The sequence below is a fragment of the Cervus elaphus genome, chromosome 27, assembly GCF_910594005.1.
Source record: "Cervus elaphus chromosome 27, mCerEla1.1, whole genome shotgun sequence".
Taxonomy (NCBI): domain Eukaryota; kingdom Metazoa; phylum Chordata; class Mammalia; order Artiodactyla; family Cervidae; genus Cervus; species Cervus elaphus.
In genome coordinates, this window is record NC_057841.1 from 50,319,522 (window position 1) to 50,336,926 (window position 17,405).

General features: G+C 48.9%; 1 long non-coding RNA gene across 1 annotated transcript in view; it reads right to left on the reverse strand.

Moving 5' to 3' along the window:
* Window positions 1-15,712, reverse strand: part of LOC122684849 — a 30,141-nt gene extending 14,429 nt beyond the window's left edge. Inside the window, exons 1-2 of the long non-coding RNA XR_006338168.1 lie at window positions 15,688-15,712; window positions 3,916-3,929 (exon numbers count right to left, since the gene is read on the reverse strand). This is a non-coding gene — a long non-coding RNA (uncharacterized LOC122684849). The remainder of the gene's footprint in view (window positions 1-3,915; window positions 3,930-15,687) is intronic.
* Between the last annotated feature and the right edge of the window lie 1,693 nt (window positions 15,713-17,405).

Consider the following 17,405-nt stretch of genomic DNA (forward strand, 5'->3'; position numbering starts at 1 on the left):
GTTACATGTGTGTGTTTTTAAGAAGTTATATGTGTATATATAAATGTCTTTTTCCTGTTTCATAAAGTTAAATTTTAAAAGGATGTAAAAAAGAAAATAAACATCATGGATTATCTCACCATGTAGAAATAAACACTATGACATTTGGGTGTATATTCTAGTTTTGTTTTGCTTTGTTTTGTTTTTAAATAACACACTCACACATGCATACAGATTTTATTTATACATAACATACACGTACCGTTTCTTAAACCAGTTTTTTCACATAGCATTTTCATGAGCATTTTCTCATGTCATCAAATGTTCTTCTACAAAATGATTTGTAATGGATGTACCATAATTTATTTTTGAACCCCTGTTCTTGGAAATTTGCTTCACGTCTAACATTTTTTCCAGGGCAAACATGCTCTGATGAACAGCCTCATATCTAAATATTGCCATCTATGATCATTTCTTGGAATTCAGCTCTCTAATAGGATGCACGGGCTTGCTCTAACGTGTCTACATTTTAAAACATTTGGTGTGTTGTGTCAGATTGTATTCCAGAGTGAGCATACCTATTTAAGCTCCGATCAATGGCTTTTAATAGTGCTCATTTCATCATTCTTTCATCAACACTTGGTTTTACAAGTTTTTCAAACTCTGAAATATTTGCTTTTATTTTTTTCCACCATAGTGAAAGAGTCACATCATGAGAGATGGACAAGCAGTCAGTGTGGATACCATTCACTAAACTTTAAAGTTCCACTAAATCCTTCAATACTGGGCTCCCAAGGAGAGCATAAAATGTCAGCTGCTGTAGCCAGCTAAGACTTCTACCACTCTGTGCCTGGATGGAAGCCGGACAAGTGTGAGGAGCTAGGGTCTCCTCAGGCTAGAATCATCTCTCCGGATGGAAGAGTGACATTTGGTGACCACGATTCCTGAAAGGAACAAGAATGGACAATAGTAGGAAGCAGGGGAAAAGAGGACAAGCCATTAACAAGCAAATTAAGACCAGACAAGCGAGATGAATCAGAAGTGATCCAATAACCAGCCCTGGATTAAGTGCATCTGGCTCACGCGGGGATTTCACAGTCATTTGCTTCAAGCTGCTAATCTTTTCTGAGAGGTTCCCTTCAAGCCGTCTGGAAGGAATGAATAAATGGATGCTTAGCCAAACGGCTGCTCCTGCAATGCTTTATGCATGGATGTGCACACACGGTGTCCTGCCTTGGTGATTTGGGATTTAAAGTGCGGCTGGCTTGCGGAATTATAGAATTTTATTTTTTAATTTTTAAAATTTTACTGAAGTATAGTTGATTTGCAATGTCATGTTTAATTTCTCCTGTACAGTAAAGTGACTCAGTTATACATATATATTCTTTTTCATATTCATTTCCTTGATGATTTATGACAGGATACTGAACAGAGTTCCCTCTGCTATTCAGTAGGACCTTGTGGTTTAGCCATCCTACTTACAACAGTTTGTGTCTACTAATCCCAATCTCCTAATCTTTCCCTCTTCTAGAATCTTAGAGTCAGAAAAGAGCTACACAATATTCAGCTCACTTGTCATTTACAGATGGGGAAACGGAGGCTCAGCTATGTCATAGGATTTCTCTTGCATTCACACATCAAAATACTGGCAGAGCTGGGACTAAAACTCAGGTCTCCAACCTTAGTCCAATCCCATTCCTACCAGCTTGTAACCATTGTTTACTCCAGTATTTTCTAAACTTACTTAATGGAGAGTAACAGAAAAAATTCATATGGGTGACAAGACTAGAAATATAAAATAAGTCATTTTATTAATTGTCTTCCCCAGGAGATGTATTCCAAAGGCAGGTGCGTAAAGCAGTCAAGTAACTCTTTCCTGGTGTGTGTCACCAGGATGAATGATAAAGCCGCACATCCTCAGCTGTAGGATGGGGTCAATCATGATACCCACCTCGAAGGTTGTTGGGAGATAGCAGAGAGCTTGGCGCATACTTGCATTTGTTTGGCGTGTGTGTGCTCAGTCGTGTCCGACTTTTTGCGACCCTGTGAACGATAGCCTGCCAGCCTCCTCTGTCCATGCGATTTTTCCCAGCCAGGATACTGGAGTGGGTTTCCATTTTCTCTTCCAGGGGATCTTCTCCACCCAGGGATCGAACTCATGTCTCCTGCATCTCTTGCATTACAGGTGGATTCTTTCCCACTAAGCCACAAGGGCACATAGTATACAATAGATATTAGCTATTTTTAAATTATTTGTATTATTACTGAGAGAATGCCAGTTGCTTCTTGGTCTAAGCTGAAGTAGAGGTTGTCTTGCAAGGGATATTCTCTTTTTAAAGGAAAAAAACTTAAAATTGAAGTATAGCTGATTTACAGTGTAGTGTTAATTTCTCATAGTAAGGTAATTTAGTACATATATATACATTCATTTTAATATTCTTTTCCATTATGGTCTATCTCAATATAGTTCCCTATGCTTTACAGTAGGACCTTGCTATTTATCCATTCTACATGTAACAGTTTGCATCTGCTAACCCAGAAGTCCCAGTCCACTCCTTCCTTACCCACCGGCCCCCTTGACAACCACAAGACTGTTCTCTCTGACTGTGAGTCTGTTTCTGGTTCATAGACACGTTCATTTGTGCCATATTTTAGATTCCACATATAAATGGTATCATATGGTATTTGTCTTTCTATTTCTGACTTCACTGAGTACGATAATCTCTAGTTCCATCCATGTTGCTGCAAATCACATTATTTCATTCTTTTTCATGGCTTAGTAGTATTTCATTGTATTTCACATCTTTATCCATTCATTTGTCAATGCACATTTAGGATGTCTCCATGTCTTGGCTATTGTGAGTAGTGTTGCAGGGGATAGTCTGTATTTGTGAATATCTAGAGTTGCAAAGGCACCAGAGCCCTGGGTGAAAGAGTATAGTAAAGCCTTTTGTGGCTAAATCACCACTGCCCATTGTACTACTTCCTAAGGTGTGTGTTGGTGGCTAGAGAGGAGTGGCAAGATTGACAGGAGTTAAGGTTATCAAGCATGAGGAAAGGGGAGACTGCATATATACCCATCACCTGGGCCTAGAGACTGTAGGGAAGGCTGGCGCTGGAAACCCCTCCTGACCCAGCATCTCTAGCTTAGAGATTTTGCTGCAAACACAGTGCTGAGTGCAGAGGAGTGTCAACAGTGAGTGGCACTCTTGGAGCAGAACCCAGGATCTGGGGTCTTAGTGCCTGAGGGCGCTGATGACTGTTAGTAATACTATTAGCATGGCTACTCTTACAGTGTTGGCCAAGCATCCACTGGGCAGGGCAGGACCAGCAACTCTCCCAGTGACAGTCATGGAAGCAGTGGGAATATTCACTGCTGGTCCTCCTCTGTGCTGGTGTTTGCAACCTGGATGGAGTCTTTTAGAATAGGGGAGCCATGGGCAATTCTGACTGAAAGAAAGGTCTCTGGAAAGATGCACTGGATTTTCTGGGCAGAAATCACGCATTTAATTCTTTTTAAACATAAAAGCCTCCTTAGTTGGACTGAAAGCTGGCCATACAAATCACTAATCTATATCCCTGAAACACCTTTATAAACACATGCAGAGCAATCCCAACTGAAGTCCTCAACAGTTCTCAATTAAATACATTTTACGCAATTGAAGGAGACTTTTTGATAATTTATTGAGGTGAAACTCACATAACATAGAATTAATCATCTTAGAATGAACAATTCAGTGGCACTTAGTACATTCAAAATACTATGCAAACACCACCTCCAGCCTGTTCCAAAACATTTCCATCCGGAATAGAACTCCATACCCTTTAGGGGCTTCCCTGGTGGCTCAGCTGGTAAAGAATCCGCCTGCAATGCGGGAGACCCGGGTTTGATCCCTGGGTTGGGAAGATCCCTTGGAGAAGGGAAGGGCTACCCACTCCAGTATTCTGGCCTGGAGAATTCCATGGACTGTATAGTCCATGGGGTCGAAAAGAGCTGGACATGACTGAGTGACTTTCACATCCTTTAAGCAGTTTCTCCCACTCCTCATTCTCCCCAGCACCTTGACAACCACCAATCTACTTTTGTCTCTAGGGATTTTTCTCTTCTGGATAGTTCATGTAAATGGAATCAAGAAGTTTGTTTTTTCTTAGTAATGGGAATACAGAAAGAAGGCATGAGCAGCCAGCAACAAGGGGCCACGGAACTGAACGTGATGCCTGCGCTCTTTCTGCTCTCTGGTTTGAAGCTCAAAACTCTGCCCTTGTCAGAGTGGTTGACGGGAAGCTTTGCAAGCTTTCTCTGCAAGAATTTTGTTTAACTGAAGACTCCTAGCTTGAGTTCATAATAATAATAGTAATAACAAAAACATGTACTGGGTACTCAACGTATTAGATTCTGTAGTAAATGTTTACGTGCATTATCTCATGAGTGTTCACAGAAATTTTACCAGGTCGATACTTTTCACAGATGAGGATACTGAGTCTGAGGGGTGATTGGCAGGAGGCTGCACAGTAGGCAATGGTAGAGCTAAAATTTGAAAGATGGGACTGACTCTCAAATTCTGCCTTTTCAGAGTGTTTCAGGGCTTCCCTGGTGGTGCAGTAGATAAGAATCTGCCTGCCAATGCAGGGGACACGGGTTTGATCCCTGGTCTGGGAGGATTCCATAGGCCGCAGAGCAACTAAGCCCATGTACCACAACTACCCAGGTGCCCTAGAGCCCGTGCTCTGCAACAAGAGAAGCCACCGCAATGAGAAGCCCACGCACCGCAACTAGAGAGTAGCCCCCGCTCGCTGCCACCAGAGAAACTCACCCGCCGCAGCAAAGACTCAGCACAACCAAAAACAAAAGTGTTTAGTAATCTCAACACATACTATTAATACATTCTTCCTGTGTTCACTGATACTCCTCAGACCAACTGCTGGGATTTTTAGCACTACTGAATGCTAACTATTATGACTTTTTTTCATATCAGTTGCAAAGCCATTAATAACTGCTTGCTTTTTAATATACTCATCACATGTTTCCTCGCATCTTGTCTCTCCTTGCCAGAATGAAAGCCTCTCCTAGCACCTGATACAAAGTAGGAGCTTGATTAGCGTGCAAGACAAAATCGAGTAGTACCTTTGGTTCACATATTGGCCCCACAGGATGAGCATTCTAGATTTTCCAGAAAGAAGTTCCATTCCTGCTGCTGCCTCTATTCAGGAGGCCTGAGCCCAGGGAGTCAGGGCTGTTGGGAGCAAGGCTGTAGGTTTGGGCTTTGCTGGTCCCTCTAGGTGGACCCCTCCTTGGCACACAGCCCCCTTGCCTATGCATCTGTCTCACTTTTGGCTGCTCTCATTTCTACTTTTCTTTCAAGGTGAATCCTTTCCCCTGGGGTCTTCCCCGCCCTTCCTACCTCACCACAGAGACGCAGCTCTGTTTTGGAAGATCCCCTCGCCCTCGCTGTGAGTCTGATGCAGCCTGTGCAGAAGAAGGCAGGGCAGGAAGGGGCTCAGACCTCAGAACAGGAGCGGTAGGCTGTTCTGGCCTCGGAGTTTTTAGCAGGTGCCTCAGGGATGCCCTTTAGGGACGGGGGCAAGGACAGGCCAGGCGGGCAAGGCCCCGGAGTCCTCCACCCTGCTTAACCAAAATACCCTGCTTTGGTCTCTATTATGTGATTTCATTTGAAAACAGAGATTAACTGGTCCAAAAAGAAGCAACTACTGTTTTCTATTAATATTTCCATCTCCTGCTTTTACAGATAGGAAAACCCCAAATGATGCACCTCCCAAACTTTTCTTCCTTCCTCCCGTACGATCAGAGTCTCAGTAAACAGTCCCCAGACTAGAGACCTTCTCCTCGCGCTCTTCTTGTGGCTGGCTCAGAGTGGCCACAGGAGCGAGTTCTCACCAACAGAATGTGAGCAAAGTGATACGGGCAGCTTTTGCCTCCCTCACCTAAGAAGGAAGCTGCTTATCGTCCTCTTCTTCTTTTTCTGTATTTCCAAGTGCTGGACCACAGCCGCACAGTGACTCAGGTTTGACCACATCTATGAGAACAACTCCCCCAGGCAGGGGTCCGCCAACTTTCTGTGCCACGAACTCCTCTAGTAGCCTGGTGAAGCCTGTGGATTTTACCAGGATAATTTTTTTTAATGCATAAAATAAAATACATAAGATTACACAAGAAACCAATTGTATTGAAAAGTGGGTGTCAAAATAACTAAAAAAAAAACCACACATACAAATTGGTGGTAGAGTAAAAATGTGCTTTTTTATTGACATTAAGGAATAAAATCTAATGGCAAGACTGATAACATCTGTAATTTTGAAACAGTAATGAACAGGAAGTGATGGTTTGAGGCATCCATAACATTGTAATATGATATGAATATCTATGTGATTTCTATCAGCAACTAAGTCCCCGGTCTTATTATTACAGTGATTTATTGCCACATTCATAATCGAAGGAAATGCTACATGACATTTAGAAGCCTGTGAAAATACATATTTTTTTTCATCCTGGTTCTCAAATCTCTTGAGTTATTTCTATTGACTCCAGGTTATTGAGTCCAAGTCTATTGAATTCCTGCCTTGGAAGACGGCAGAGAAAAAGATCGACAGAACTTGAATACCCAAATGTCCATGTATAACAGAGCAGCCTGTGGGCCAGGGCCACTCATCTCTAGATGATCATAGGAGAGAGAGAAATGTACCATATTTAGGGGCTTCCCCTATGGTCCAGTGGTTAAGAATCTGCCTTCCAATGCAGGGGAGGTGGGTTTGATCCTTGGTGAGAAACTAAGATCCTACATGCCACAGGGCAACTTAGCCCACACACCGACCCCGCTCCCCCCAGCAACTACTGGGCCCATGCACCACAACTAGAGAGAAGCCTGTGCACTACAACCAAGATCCCACAACTAAGACCTCACACAGCCAAAAATAAAATAAATTGAAAGAAAGAAAAGAAACGCATTATATTTAAGCCATTGGGAGAGTGGATCTTGTTACAGCAACTTATACCTTAAACGTATACCCCATTGTATCCAGGGAGAAAATTATTTGTGTGGCTCCTGTTTTATACATTTGTGTGAAGAGTTTTGTGTTAGCTGCTCTTCCCAACTATCTCTTCCTCTCCTGCATGTAGAGAATACCGGGATCAGGGTCATGTAGGGAGCAGGGATTCTGAACACATGCTGAATTAACACAAATCTGTATAACTGAGTCCAAAACACTAGAAATGTAGAGGTCAATGAGCCATGGGGCGTTGAGCAGTAAAGTACTCTGCTTTAAACTGTGACTGTTACCCACTGGCTGTGTCACTCTGAGTAGCTATTTACAGTCTCTAAGCCTCAACTGTGTCATTTGTTCAAACAGGGAAAACAATATCTTGAAGTGTCCAAAGTCCAGTGGGCTAGACCGATGGCAACTCAAATTCCATGTCACTTCCCTTTCCAATAGTCACATGTGGAGTCCTTTGGTGAGGGGCTCCTGCACTTCCTAGTCAGCCTCTGAGATGGCTAGTTTGGGCAGGACTCTCTGCTTACTGATTTGTGGGGAAAAACTGGCAGTGGGGAGGCCTGAATATTCTCTAGCCTGTTTCCATTGCTCAGTGACAATAATAATCACCCTTTTCTGAATTTCCTCTGGGCCAGGCATTGGGCACTGCCTCATTTATTGGCTCACAAGTGAAGAAGACGCCCTTCGTGGTATTTACATTTTTCCAAGAATCCAAGGCTCCGAGAGGGCAAGCAACTTGCCTCAGGTCATTCTGTCATGCAGTGTCTGATTCAGGATTTGAATTCAACATTAGTCATTTGTCACCCAGATGCATAAGTCATGTGTGTGGAGGGAGACGGGGGTTCTGCAAGACCCGGAGCTGAAGAAGGCCCACAGAGAGGGAGCAGCAGGTGGAAGGCAGGTGGACTCAGTCTGGGGGTTCCAAGGCAGGGGGGCCACCAAGCAGCTGTTTTGGAATCTTCAAGCCCCCTGTCTTGTCTCCCCAGGGCTGAGCTCTCTCCACCTCTCTGCTCCCGTTTCCAGCCTTCTGGGAGACATCCTCATCTCCTCTGTCTTCCCCTTCTCTTCCAGGCCACCCCTCTCCCTGTGGCCCCTGCTCAGCGCCCTGACCTGTTCTCGGGGCCTGTGGCCTGGGCAAGGGTGTGCTGGTGGCAGTGGCATTCCAAAGGGGCTGAGAACAGGCCACACTCACAGAACAGGCAGCAAGGGGAGGTTGGTCTGTGTCACTTGGGGGCCTGGCTGGCAGATCATAAAAGCTGGAAATGCCTAACGAGGTCACTGCTCCAAGGCCTTGAGGGCTGGACCCTGCAGGGTCCCTCAGTGGCTGAAACATCCTGCCACCTCCCTTTGGAGGGGAGAGCAGACAGGCCCACGCTGGGGAGACGCCACTTCTTGCCCTATCCTCTCCTTCCCTTCACTGTGGGCCTGCCCTGACCCCCTGGGAGGGAGGACTGCACCCCATCTTCTTGCGGGGCGCCTCTGCCTCCCCCAAGGCTCTGCCCACAGCCCCAGAGCCGGGCCCTAAGCGGGCCCGCCTCCCGGGGGCGTGTCCAAGCAGCTGTTCCTGATGATACAGGGGGGTATGGAAGAGTTGGGTGGGGAAAGCCATAAATCAAGTAATTACCCGCGATATAAGAAGCTGCCTGCAGTGGAGGAGTCTAGTACGGATGTCGCTCATTGGAAGGGCTGGCACTCCCTTCTCCGGTTGCTCGGTTTCCGGCTGTAAAGTGAGTGTGTTGGCCCAGAACCGAGGGTCTTCATCGGGAGAGGAAGGCAGCACCCTCCGAGGTTAGGGTTGGGACGGGTGAGCACGCCAGTTCCAGGCCAACGCCTGGATGCCGAGCCGGGTTCCCACCTAACAACCTCTGTGTGCTTGAAGGTCGCCAGGAAATGACACAGAGGCCCCTGGAATAGTGCCCAGAGGCCCATGGAGCCTAAACCCTGAGCCTCTGGGGCCCAGCCCAGGGCAGCGAGGCCACCAGCTTGGTTCTCAGAAATGCTGGTGAGGACAGAGTGCCTGACCCAGTCCTGGGCAAGAGGAGGAATGCGACAGAGGCCACCAGTTCTCTCCTCCTATTAGAGCCTCCCGGCGGGGCAGGATGGAGGACCCAGCAGGAGGGGGTGGGTCCAGCCAGAAGGCCCCAACGCCTTGTGTCACATCACAAGGTGATCTTGCTTATCCCAGTCTTGGCTCTGGAAAGAATTTCTGCCCTGCTGCTGCAGTCAGCCCAACTGAGTCTGAAGAGTAGAAACTGAAGTCATAGAGCAATTAAAGTGCCGTGAAGTTTGCTCAGTCGTGTCTGACCCTTTGCAACCCCATGGACTGTAGCCCGCCAGGCTCCTCTGTCCATGGAATTCTCCAGGTCAGAATACTGGAGTGGGTAGCCATTCCCTTCTCTGGAGGATCTTCCCAACCAGGGATCGAACCTAGGTCTCCCGCATTGGAGGTGGTTTCTTTTACTGTCTGAGTCAACAGGCAGTTAAAGAGCTGTGCAAAAGCACCAGCTTGCTGACCAACATTTCGAAAAATTCAAGACAGCAGGTGATAATATTCCAAAGTTTTAGCGCCTGTGTGAACCTACCGAGACAAGCACAGGCTCCTAGGCCAGCCACCGTAAGACCCTCCCAACTCCCCCTATGTTATTTGGCCCAAAGATAGACAGACTCACAGTAGGCAATTTATATGCATAGGGCACTTCAGGGTTTATAAAAGTGCTCACGAGTGTTTAACTTTCAGGGCTAGTTTCAGCCCACATCACAGACCTCTGATAGTGGGGTGTCAGGAGTTATCTCTCTCATTCCAGTGTGGCCAGGAGTACCCTCTTTTGAGGTGGATAAACAGATTCAGAGGTCACCTAGCTTCAGACCTGGCCTTGCCACCCAGCTCTTTTGAGGCCAAGCTGAGGTGTTTTCCACTCACTTCATCTGCTCCGTTAAGCCATGATGCCAAAATACATAACACAGGTATAAAACAATCTGTGGCCTGGGAGCCAAATCTAGCTCCCTGCTTATTCTTGTAAATAAAGTTTTATTGACACACTTCTGCCCCTATGCATTACATATGGTCGGTGGCTTCTTTCACTCCCATCCAAAAGCTGAGTGATTGTGGCAGAGAATGTACAGGCCAGCAAAGCCTGAAATATTTACTACTTGGCCCTTTATAGAAAAATTTGCCTTGGTCTAGAATATATAAATCAAGATGAATTTCCCCAAGAAACCAAGTCATCAGGAAAGTTATTTCTTAACCCAAGCCCTGATGTCTGAGTCCACAGGAGGATGCAAAGCACCACAATCATTGTATTTAATTAACAGATAATGACTCCATGCTTGTCCTCCATCCAAAGCTCTCAAGCAGCCTCAGTAGCCATCGCTGAGACGTGGGTGGTAATTGTGGAGGAAACAACCGCCAGAGGAAGAGGGCTGTGTTTGAGGCTAGAAGCTGGGGAGCAGGGGAGGGGACAGGTTTGAAGGGAAACTGACCTAGGCTTGGGGTGAACAGACTCCTCCACTCCAGCTCAGGAAGGAAGCCCTGGACTGGATGGCGCGGAATAAAACGCACACAGTGCGCACAGTGGGTGCTCCATTAGCATACTCGGTGGAAAGGCTGGCCACAGGCCACTCTGGCAATAACCTGGGCCGAGGGGCAGGGCTGGTGAAGATGGTACCCTCCACCCTGGCTGAAGGCTGTGTGGAATGGGTTAATACCCTTTCCAATTGATTGCTGAGGCCCATTTCACTGTGTGTGCGTGTGTGTGTGTGTGTGTGTGTGTGCGCGCGCGCGCGCGCGCGCTCGCCCAGGTAGCTGACCAACAAGCTACTTGTGTCTCTGAAAGCGGAGCGTCTTAGAAGGGTCGGTATCTGCTTCTCTGGTCCTTGAGGCGACCCCCACCCGCACCCCGCCCTCCAGGTCCGGCGTTAGTGGATGTTTTGTTTTGCATGCATCTGGGATTTGACGTGGTATTTCCTCCTCCCGAGGAGGCGCTGGGCAAGGGTCGCCTCCCCTGAGGGCAGGAGATGGCAAGGACCCGGGGACGAGGCGCAGTGTGGCCGGGCGGTGAAGGGGCCCGGACTTGGGTCCAGGACCGGTTCCCTGCACTCCTCCGCGTCTCCGCTAACTTCGGCAGACATCCCAGGCCTAGAGGGTGGGGCGTCCGGGCCACGACTCTCCGCTCAGCCCAAGCACGGCCCTGCCGAACCCTTCTCTCTCTCCCGCTCCAGCTCGGACCCGAGTCGGAGAACGGCCAGCCGCTCGGCGATTGGACTGGAGCCTGTGTGGGGATGGTCCGTCCCAGTGGGTGGGCAGTCACAGCGCCCCCTCCCCTTCCCGCTTGGCTCCCTCCGGCTAATCTGCCACAATCCGAGTCTGCAGTCACCGTTCCTTTTATCTGGGACGTCTGTCCTCCAACGGGGTTCTCCCAGCCTGCCCCGCAGACCGGGCCGCGGAGCCGGAGCCCCGGAGCCCCGCCCCGCCCCCACCCGAGCCTCGGGCTTTGTTCCCCGGGCGGCGCAGCGGCGCGCGGCGGCCACACGGGGGCGCGGCGGGGCTGGCGGCGGCCGGCCTCCTCCGGAGTCCTTCGCCTTCTCTCCTCCCTTCCCCCGCCCCTGGCCGCCCGCCCCGCCCCCGACCACCGCCCTCGCCCCGCCCTTTGCCCCGCCCCGTCCTCGCCCCAGACCACCGCCCTCGCCCCGTCCCGACCGCCCTCCCTGCCCCGCCCTCGCCCTCGCCCCTCCCATCCCCGCCCCTCCCACCGCTCGTCGCCCCGCCCTCGCCCCGCCCACCGGGGCTCCTAGCTGAGCGCCCCGGGACTTCCTCTGAGGGGTCCCGGCGGCGGGGCCGCCTAGGGGGTTCCGTGTAGTTCTGAGCCTGCCCTCCTTTGACAGGGCAGTCTCCTCCCCACGACCCCGCCTCGAGCCCAGCCCGCTGCGTCCGGCTCCCCCGACTCCTTCCTCCGCTCCGGGGTCGGGGACAGAGTGGGGCGGCGCCGAACCCGCGTCACCGGCCCCCACTGCGGCGACCCCTCAGCGCTGACACCCGGTGTCTCTGACCAGCGTGGGTGGAAGACTTCTCCCAAGTGTACAGCTGGGGAAGAAATACCTCCCTTGCTCCCTCGTTTTCTCGTTTTGGTTTACCTTATAAAACAGACGTCTAGTAGGCGCTCAGCACACGTCTGAGTGTGAAATATGTTAGGGACTGATGCATTCATGTTCATACCTTTTTTTTTAAATTAATAAATTAGTTTTTACAGTTTTTTTTTTTTAAACAGCTTCCTCGTTAGCTCGGACGGTAAAGAATCTGCCTGCAGTGAGGAAGTCCCAGGTTCCATCCCTGGGTTGGGAAGATTCCTTGCAGAAGGGCTTGGCAACCCACTCCAGTATTCTTGCCTGGAGAATCCCATGTACAGAGGAGCCTGGCGGGCTATGGTCCATGGGGTTGCAAAGAGTTGGACACCACTGAGCAATTAACACTACTGTTTTTTACAACAGTTTTAGTTCACAGCAAAATTGAGCAGAAAGTGCAGAGGCTTCCCATATACCTCAAGGCCCTCACACCTGCTCAGCATCCCAACAGCAGAGTGGTTTACCAGTCAATGAACCTACACCGACAGGTCATCAGTTAACACCAGGCATCACCTTCGGATTATACATTCTATAGGATTTGACAAGTGCATAGTGACATGTCTCCACTACCGCAGTATCATACAGAGAAGATGAATTGCCCTAAAAACCCACTGATCTCTGCCTATTCCTTCCGCTTCCCCCCACCCTGCCCCCACCCCTGGCAACCACTCATCTTTTTACTATCTCTAGTTTCCCCCAATCATATCTAGTTCACAAGAGGTAGGAACTCTTCCGGTTTTACCTTTGAAGAAACTGAGGCTTAGAGATGTTACCAGAGCCTACTGGCTTCCTGGCAGGAAGAGCCACTAAATTCCCAGGCTGTCTGTGCCCCTGATCCCAGATACACTCCTGAACAATGAACTGATGACTTGACAGCGGAGCCTGAGGAAGCCCACCACTACAGCGAGATTCACCCCAGCCAGGAAACAGGTTTCCTTCCAGGGGATCCACCACACACACATACTCAGGGACTCCACTGTCCCACCTGGATGCTTCTGTAGCAGGAGACGGAGAAGAATTCAGGTGCAGATGGCACAGCTTTGCTGGGTGGCTGGCGGATCTGCCCCTGGCATTGGTGGGCAGGCACAGAAGTACAAATGGCCCCTGGCCTGTGGTCCACCCCCTTCTTTCCCTACCTCCCTGTGAGGGGATGTCCTTGTGTGGATACCCAGCCTGCTGTAACAGCTCCATCCCCAGCAGGCTGGTGGGACCAGGCAGGAAGGGGAAACTGCAGAGGCCCTGGGAGTGGGTTCTGGGCCCTTTATTAGGACCCCAGGTACCCAGAGCATGCTCCAGGTGGCTACATCCCCTTGACCATGTCGTAAGGTTACCATATTCATCAGATGAAAATATAGAATACTTAGTTAAGTTTGAATTTCAGAAAAACAATGACAATTTTTTACTATGGTATGTCCCTAACACATGGATTTCCCAGGTGGCCCTAGTGATAAAGAATCTGCCCGCCGAAGGAGGAGACATAAGAGTTCAATCCCCGGGTTGGGAAGGTCCCCTGAGAAGGAAAAGGCAACCTGCTCCAGCATTCCTGCCTGGAAGATCCCATGGACAGAGGAGCCTACTGAGCTACAGTCCATAGCGTTGCGAAGAGCCAGACACAACTGAAGTGACTGAACACACAAGCACACACACACACACACGTTCCCAACACACGCTTGAAAATTACTGTTTACCTAAAATTCAAATTTAATTGGGTGTACTGACCAATGAACCTGACACTGACCCTACCTGATGGACTCCTGACTCATGGAGAGAGATGCAGCAAGAGACAGGCCAAAGTGGGACCCTCTGAAACATGGGGCTCAGGGCAGGGGCCTTGGTCACCTGAGCTAAGGCTGTACTGGCTGCAGGGTCCCAGGTACTGAGGATGCTGGGGACAAGATCATTGACAAGGGCTAGTTCTGCCCAGTAGGAAGCCAGTGTGGCTTGACAATAAAATTTACCATGAAGGCCTGTGGAATGCATGTGTGTTGGATGGAGCTTGGGGGAGGGGTAGATGATGAGGGGACAGAGAAATGAGCTTCCTGCCATGACCACCTCCCTGTCCCTCCAAGAAGGTGGGAGAAGGGCAGAGGGAGGAAAGTTCCGGGAAGAGTTAGGGAGGACTCTGGCAGATTCCTGACCTGTGGCTGTGTGGCCTGCTTTCCCAGCTGAAATGTCCCTTTCACTGCAGTTAGTACCCGGGGCTGGGTTGTGACGGAAATCGGGCAGCACTTGTGGGATATTGGGCGGACAGCCCATGAGCAGGGCGGAGGGGAGTCTTCCTGCTGGCTTGGTGTTGGTGCCCATGACCTGGGCCTGGGTCCATCCTCTGTGTGGTCTCTCAGGGTGGCAAGAGGCTCAGTCATCAGAGGAGGAGACGTTGGGTGTGGTAGAGAGTCCGAGGCAAATAAATGTTCCAGAATGATTTCTGACAATCTTTGTGAAGGGCTGACCACACCGTTTGGGAAGCTGAGCTCAGGCCCCTAGTGGCTTGGAAAGGGGCTTCCTGGAAGAGAGGAGCCATTATCCTCAGGGCAGCATCCTGGACAAGGCTTGAGCAGGCAGGAGTTCTCTCAGCCCCCTCCCCAGCTGGCCACTACCATGTCCTCAATCTCTTTCTCTGCCTCAGCGTCCTCACCTGATAAATGGAGGTAACTTCGTGGGTTTATTGGGAACCTCAAACGAAATCACACATAAAAGCAGCTTGCAAGTGGAGAAGTGCTTTGCACGTCCAAGTTGGCATTTTTACTAATTCGGTGTGTATAGAGCCCTTCCTTGGGACCAGGCCTTGGGTCAATCTGAGAAGAAACTGGAAGGGTCTCAAGGAGCCTAAGTCTGATGGGGAAGGTATGGGACCAGGTAAAATAAATGTAGACAGGGTACCCCCAAGGGGCTCTGAGGAAGGGGTGGTTCCTGTTCCTGGGAGGTCCTGGGAGGTCAGGAATGGCTTATGAAAGAGGTGGTGCTGGACTGAGTCCTCACTGTGAGGTGATGTTGCCAGATGGAGCAGGGGGCGGCAGGGAGAAGGACATCACAGCCCAGCGGGCAGAAACAGAAGCAGAGAGGCTGAGAGAGCCTGGGCAGGAGCTGCCAGGGGAGAGCAGAGTCCCTAGATCCCCCACGCTGAAGGGGTGGAAGCAGGAAAAGTGACCTCACCAGTGTGCAGTTCAGAAAGACACCTCAGGTGTCCACTGAAGTCAAGATCTAGAGATGCGTGATGGGTAGGAGGCAGGGTGACTGCAGCCATGAAATTAAAAGATGCTTGCTCCTTGGAGGAAAAGTTATGACCAACCTAGACAGCATATTAACAAACAGAGACATTACTTTACCAACAAAGGTCCACCTAGTCAAAGCTATGGTTTTTCCAGCAGTCATGTATGGATGTGAGAGTTGGACTATAAAGAAAGCTGAGCACTGAAGAATTGATGCTTTTGAACTGTGGGGTTGGAGAAGACTCTTGAGAGTCCCTTGGAGTGCAAGGAGATCCAACCAGTCCATCCTAAAAGAAATCAGTCCTGAATGTTCATTGGAAGGACTGATGCTGAAGCTGAAACTCCAATACTTTGGCCACCTGATGCGAAGAACTGACTCATTGGAAAAAACCCTGATGTTGGGAAAGATTGAAGGTGGGAGGAGAAGGGGACAACTGAAGATGAGATGGCTGGATGGCATCATCGACTCCATGGACATGCGTTTGAATAAACTCTGGGAGTTGGCAACAGACAGGGAGGCCTGGCGTGCTGCAGTCCATGGGGTGGCAAAGAGTTGGACACAACTGAGTGACTGAACTGAACTGAACTGAGGAGGCAGGGAGACTAGAGGGCGGTTGTTCTATGGTCCAGGTGAGCGGAGAGCCTCAGTGGAGGCAACAGCAGTGGGCAGGTGTGGAGCGGGGGGAAACCCCTGTCACGCTGGAGTTGGAATTGCCTTCGGACATCCCGCATGTCTCTGGGCACTCCAGAGCCCCTTCCTGTCTGTCGGAGCTCACCTCTGACAGTCTACCCACAGAAGTCTTCCCTCCTCTGGGTACGAGCACCACTGACTTTGGGGCCTCCTGAAGAGCTTTCGTTGCTTATTTTCAATTGTTTTCAAATCTCACTTGCTTTTTTGTGCCACCAAAATATTTTCGAGACCAGAGCTTGCCTTCATTGTCATCATCCACTTCTTCTTGTCCCTCCTCTCTCTCTCCCCCTTCCCTTCTCCTCCTTTGGTCTGCTTTTGCGGTATTTATCACAATCTTATCTATCCATTCTGCCATTGCGTTCTTTCCAGTTCCCGTCAACTATGAAGAATGTTGTCTATGAATGTCCATGCATTTTGGTGAACACGTGGATGCCTTGTGCTGGGCACTCAGCTGGGAGTGGAAATGCTGGGTCACAAGGTTTGCATGCCTTTGATTTTTAGTTGTTACTACCAGTTTTCTAAAGTGATTGGGCCAACTTACATTCCCATCAGCAGTGTTTGAGTGCGGTTGCTCCATACAACATGTGTGGTTGTCAGTTTAAAAATCTTTAGCTATTCTGGTATTTGTATAGTGGTATTTCAGTGTAGCTTTAATTTGCGTCACTCTGGTGGCTCGAGAGGTTGAGCAGCTTTTCCCCATATTTTGGGCCATTGTGATACTGTCTCTTGTGAGCGTGCCTGTTTATTTTTCTGAGTTGTCTGTCCTTTTTATCTTCTGGATGTAAGCCCTCTGTCTCTTATATGTGTAACAAATAGCTTCAACTCTGTGGCTTCTCTTCACTCTCTTAATAGTGTCTTTGGATAACAGGAGTTACTTATTTTAATACAGTCCAATTAATTTATCTTATGGTTAGTGCATTTAGTGGAATGTTTAAAAAAAATCTTTCTCTATTTCAAGGTCATAATGGTATTCTCCTATATTTATCTTGTAGAAACTTTGTTTGGTCTTTTACATGTAGAATTGAATTTTTTTAGGTAGAGTCAACTTTTTTATTTTTTATGAATATCCAATTCACCCAACTCCATGTATTAAAAGTCTATGCTTCACTCACTCCTCTGCAGTGTACCTGTGTTATCAGTCAGGTATGCATATATGGCTCTTTCTGAAATCTCTGTTGTTTCATTGGTCTTGTTGATCAGTCAGTAAGTCATGTCCAGCTCTTTGCGACCTCATGGACTTCAGCACACCAGGCTTCCCTGTCCTTCACTGTTTCCTGTTTTCCATGAGTGGCTCTAACTCACGTCCATTGAGTTGGTGATGCCGTCCAATCATCTCATCCTCTGTCACCCCGTTGGTCTAGTTGTCAATTTTTGCACCAATCATCCGTTGATAATTACTG